This window comes from Microcaecilia unicolor, unplaced genomic scaffold (genome assembly GCF_901765095.1).
Source record: "Microcaecilia unicolor unplaced genomic scaffold, aMicUni1.1, whole genome shotgun sequence".
In the NCBI taxonomy this organism is placed as follows: Eukaryota; Metazoa; Chordata; class Amphibia; order Gymnophiona; family Siphonopidae; genus Microcaecilia; species Microcaecilia unicolor.
In genome coordinates, this window is record NW_021963690.1 from 90,047 (window position 1) to 96,224 (window position 6,178).

Here is a 6,178-nt window from a genome sequence, read left to right on the forward strand (position 1 = left end):
TCTCAGACACCCTAGTATCTGATTTCTTTGTCTCTGTTTGTTACACTGCTGGACAGTCTCCTCTCCTTTCATCTCCTTGGCAGTGGTATAGCTACAGGTAGCTTTGGGGGCCCAGCCCCCCCCCCCATTCCAGCCTCAGGCCCCCCCAACCCTGATGGCCAGTCAAGTGCCTATGTTTTAGACACTACTGGCTGCTCTTCTGCTCCCTGCATCTCTGTCCTGCTCTCTGCACCACTTTCCTTCAATTTTCCGGGCTGCCTTCGGTGGCCTGGAAACTTACCCTCTGCAACAATTTCCTGTCCCTCCTAGGTGGGACGCTGCAACAGAGGGAGAGCTTCCAGGGCCACCTCACTGACGCTGCCAGTGACCCAGAAAACTGAAGAAGAACATTGGTGCACGGAGCAAGAACAGGAGACGTCAAAAAGCTGAAGCCAAGTAGGTTGATCTCCCTTTCCCTCTCCTCTGCACAGCTGTCGGTTATCCCAGTTCACCCAAAACAAAGCAAGCAAACCTATGAGCTGCTCTATCCATGTTGTTTTCCTTTATTGTTGGTAACATTTTTATTTGATTTTGCTTATATTTTCAAATGTGCCAACTTTGTAGCATGCGGATTTACACAGGGGAAGTATAGAGTAATTAGTTCTAAATTGTAAATCATTGTGTCATTTGTACACAGGGGCTGGTTATAGGGACCACTTGTATTCGTGCAGGGGTGTTTTCACCTAGTGAAGGACCACCAAAACAGACATCATGTTATGAGTATCAGGTGATTAACAATCAGACTTACTGTTTATAAGTACAATTTAAAAAAAAACATTAATTAGGTTGAGACCTGGGAGCATTTAACATCTTTATTTCCTCTGCCTACATCAAAAGAAAAAGATGGCATGTGGGAACTTGCTCCTTTTGATTTGTGGATTGCAGAGATATATTATGAAAATGCACTTGCCTTTTTATTACTACTATTTCACAGAGAGGTATTGAATAATGAGGGAAGGGCTTCCTTCATGCAGAAGTTCTGTCCAGAGTCAGTCTGAATGTGGCAACATTGTCCAGTTCAGCACACTGTTGGCCACCAAGTTCATACAAAGTTAATTACGTTCAGTGAAAAATAAATCTGTTGGCTCAGACTGCTTGCTATGAGAATATTCCATCACTGTTTCATTATTGCTAGCAAGTATTACATATTAAGGGTATTTGCTTTAAACTTTGTTTTAATTCGTTTATCCAGTCCTTACATGCACGCGTTTTGCTTTTAAACCCAAAGGTGAACCTTAAGGGTGATTGAACAATTAGGTATAAACTGTGTTGTTTCTGACTACTTGTTTAAGACTGCTTTGGGTCCTGCTAATCTGTACATTTGCTGTCTAGAATTTTGGAAGGTGGAAATGAGAAAATAAAAATTAAGATTTGGATGTACTCTGTTGTTTACTTTTGCATTGTGTGTATAGATGCCTGTTCTGGTGTGTGCATATTTATATGGCTATGATTCCTGAACATGCGGCATCATTAAAGGACAGACTTTTAAATGCCCAGTTGGGTATATATGTTAATCTCAATTTTGTTAAATGTTTATATTTCTTATAAAGTAAAGTTGAGGTATATGTCCTTCTGCAGTAATTATTTTCCAGGATACTGTGACGTCTGTTGAGAGATTGACCAGACTCAAGTGTACTATAATGGTAAAGTTTACGTTATGGGATAATGCAACTTCTTTTAAAAATGTCAGTGCGGTCGGTCATGTGACGCCATGTTCGTGAGAAGCCGCTGGTGAGAGCTTCTCTGACCCCTGAATTCTCCCTCTGAGACTGTACAGTGGATCGGCTTCCTCAGTTGCACTAATTTTTGATTAAAAACTCAGTGGGACATAGTTGCACCCGAGCTGAGGTATTGGACGGCAGAATGACAGCAAGAAACATGAGTAAAAAGAAGAGTAGGGGAAGACAAATGGAAGACAAGATGGCAGGCCCCTCTGTATCTTCAACCTGGATTGCTGAAATAACATTGGAAATGGCTACTGTGCTAGAGGACTTATTAGAAAGACGCCTGACTCCGATTGACACTAAGTTGGAGAGGATGCATACTCAATTGGAAGAATTGGCTAGAGAATGCATGGCCTTTCAATCGCGCACGAGCGCCCTGGAAGATCGGGTCTCGACAGTTGAGGGATCGCAGGACAGACTAAGGGCTGTGTGGAGTCACTGGAAGAAAAACTAGATGACTTAGAAAACAGATCGAGAAGAAATAACCTACGACTAGTGGGATTACCTGAGTCAATCACAGACAGAGAACTGGGAAGTTTTCTGGAGGGCTGGCTCACTAGAGAACTACAAATGCAAGATGGCCCTGGGCCGTTACGCGTGGAGCGAGCACATCGAGTGAGAGCACAATACACTAACGCACCCAGACCAAGAGCAGTAATTTTGCGGGTGCTGAACTTTGCCCATAAGCAAGCTATCTTGCAGCGTATTAGATCGGGTAAGACTTTGAACTATGACAATAAAAAAGTCCTGTGTTTCTAGGATTACTCTTCCATTGTAGCAGCGAAGCGTAAGACTTTTGCTCCTATTTGCTCAAAATTGTTTTCTATGAAGGTTCGTTTCGCACTGATGTACCCGGCCACTCTTAAAGTTACCTACAAGGGGGCGACAAAGATATATGAGTCAGTGGAAATGGCGTGGGAACTAATGGCGCAACTTGAAAAAAGAGGACTGTAGTTGAACCATCACAAGACGGGCCAAGATGACTGACTATATCGTTTGATACAATACACCAATGTGAGGAAATAAGCGAGGTGAACTGTGTTGAAAATTAAGAATAGCGGTCTCGCTGGACTACAGAGAGCACAAAGAGAAGGTGCAACGCTACCACAAAGCAGAGGAAAGTATTATAGAAACAAGGGAGGAGTAATCTGCAAGGCTATTGTAAGGCATGAATGTAGAGAGGTTGGAATGTATTTTATTTTTCTTCGTTTTATTATTATTATTATTATTTCTAACATTTTCTCTGTTAAGGGGAGTTGGGGGATGGGGAGCTGGTATAAGGCACTTTTGTTGTAATAGGAGGGAGAATGGGGAGGCGTTAAAGGTTATGGTTCCCGTCAATACTCATCAGTTTTGATGCAGAAAAAGCTTTTGATAGGGTCAGGTGGATACATTTGGAGAATATGGAGACTATGCAGGTTTTAGATTAAATTTGATAAAATCAGAGGCGTTGGCCTCCTCTCCGCAAGTAAAACAGGGATGGGGTCGGACTTTTCCTTTATGGTGGGCGAATGACTCATTTAAATATTTGGGCATAAGACTATCTATGGAAGTCCAACGCTTGTATCCACTTAACATAGCAGAGCTTATGCGGACAACTAAAAATCAGTTAAATAACTGGAAGGAGTTACCGATATCCTTAACGGGTAGGATTTGCCTACTGAGAATGGTTCTATTCCCGCAATGGCTTTATGTTTTGCAAACATTGCCCTTACGGGTGCTTCGTAAAGATCTGGGTGTTCTTTATACGCTGTTTAGTCATTTTTGTTGGGCAGGCAAGAAACCAAAGTTGCGGTTTAGGGTCATGTTAGGGGGTAGGCAGGGGGGGGGGGGGGGGTTGGGTTTGCCCAGCTTGGCCTTATTGTAATCAGGCGTGTCTCATGCGTCACTTGGGGGAATGGTTTAGTAGATCACAAAAATTCACACCAATAGAATTAGAACATGCCTTTTTTGCTCATTATAATTTTTTTTCATTATTACACCATCCTTCTAATCAGTTGCCTAAGCACTTGCGCTCTTGCGTGTTGCTTAAACCCAGGCATGAGATGTGGAGAATACTAGTGACAAAGTTGGGGGGGGGGGGGCTGTCCTCTGGTGTCCGATCTGTCCATTAGGGGAAATGTGGCATTTGAGCCAGGACTGGAGAACTCAGTGTTTAGAATCTGGGAACAAAAAGGAATTGTGCTATTGGAGCATCTGCTGAATGATGAGGGAGAGTTGCTCTCCTATGTGGAGTTACAAACTCGGATAGGAGTCACATGAGGGAGTCGCTTCGCTTATGCACAGATAAAGCATTATGTAGCATCCTTGGATAAATTGCAACTATGTCTTAAAATGGGAGGTCGGGTTCATCAGTTTTTTTCAAGAGATATTAGAGGGAGTCCTGTTGGTTCAAGGACTCCATAAATCTCTAAGAGAGAATCACCCAGAGACTATTCCGCTCTGAAGGCGCGCTGGGAAGGGAGTTAGGAATCTCTTTGGTGAACTGGGATGTAGGAGCCACCTTGCGGAATATTCTGACATTAACATCAGATGAAAATCTGAGAGTGCGGGTACAGGGTGGTACTCTGGGCTTATATGACGAGGGGGCAGTTGGCACATGGGACTGAAGGGAATGCAATGTACGCACTAAATGTGGACAGGTTCCACATTCTTTTGGTCACGCTTTTTGGTTATGCCCACCTATACGGGATTTTTGGAAACAAATAAAGTTGTTTTTGATCAAATTGTTGGGGGAAATAATACAAGGCTCGTCAGAACAACTTGTTTTGGATAAACCGCAGGCTTTCTATCCGCTGTTGAAACCTGATAGCCTTTTATGTCGTAAGGTGGCCTGGTAGCACGGAAATGCATTTTACAATACTGGACATCATGGGAGGCGCCATCCTTTTGGCATTGGAGAAACCGTGTATATTTATTAGTAACATGGGAAGCACAGGACGTACAGGGGTCTCCTAAACGTAAACATCGATGTATACAAATTTGGAACTCCTACCTACAACATTTATGTCCTCGAGGTCGAAGTCCTTAACCTGATCCAGCCCTAGTGAGAAGGGGCACCTGTAACTTGGATTCCTCATCTCATCGGGAGGGGGACTTGGACTGTCAGATAAACCCTTGGGGATCATGGGGAGGTGGAGGGGGAAATTGGAAGGTGGGGACTGGGAGGGGATTGAGAGGGTATGGGAAGAAGAGGGGAGTTGTTGGGGAGGCAGGGGGGGAGGTGGAGGGGGGAATTGGAAGGTGGGGACTGGGAGGGGATTGAGAGGGTATGGGAGGGAGAGGGGAGTTGTTATTACGTTATTTAAAAGGAACTTGCTGCAGGGGGGAGGGGAACTAAAGTAGGGGGAGAGGAGGAGTAAAGTTGGGGTGTATGGGGAGAAAATTGTTTAATTGGCTCTTTCTATGGAAACATCTGTTTGGATTTAATCTCACAATGATATATGTTGTTTACTTATATTGTGACCATATGAATATACCTTCAATAAAAAATGATGAGACATAAAAATGTCAGTGCTTCCAAGGTTTCCCCTAAGGGTGCAGGACAGACTGTTTTACTTTTAGAAATCCCTTATCAAGTGCAATCTAAGGCATTAGTTAGGAGTATACCAAACACTACTCAGCCTCTATGCCTAACGTTCCTCCCATGTTAACTGGCTACATCCCTGCAAGTTTCTAGATCACTTTTCAGACTCGGGAAAATATGTTATTCACAGCTCCCACTCTACGTACCCCAGGCAAGCGCCTAAGCTTTCTCAATACCCCTTGTGCGCTAGGGTAAGGGATGCTAACTTAGCTATCCAGAAAAGAGATCCACAAGGACCCAGAACCGTTCCTCTGCGTTTATAATAAAGGGCGGGGCTCTATGGCAAGCGGCTGAGCCTGCGGGTATCATATACAGCAACTGAAAACTCAGGTAGAGTCTACTGAAAGGAGGGAGACGGGAAAAAGCTACGGCATCCTGAGGTTTCACGCTGGGGCGTGCCCTTTAAAAGAGGCGGAGTCCTTTAGCGGGGGCGGGGCCTCTGGATTTGTGCGGTAGCCCCAGGCTGCGGCTTGACTTTTGGAGCGAGCCAGACCTTGTGACGTCACAGCTAACCTGTGCTCTATAATATGACAGGACAGTAGATCAGCTGTTCTCTTAGCTTAAAGGGAGAATGGAGTGAAGCGGATAAGGAACAGCCCTGATGAACTACATAGTGCTGTGATTTGAATCCTGGAAGTGTAAGTGTATAGTTTTTAAAACTAGCAGGGCTGTTCGTTCAGAACAGAAGTTCTTTCATAGTTAAAGGCAATCTCCAATATTCTATTGTTATCTTTGTTTGCACAGTATCTTTCTCCAGAGATCTGGGGAAGGTGAGGGTTGTGTGCAGGTAGAATACTTTACTTTTCATTATAATACTGGCATGTCTCTG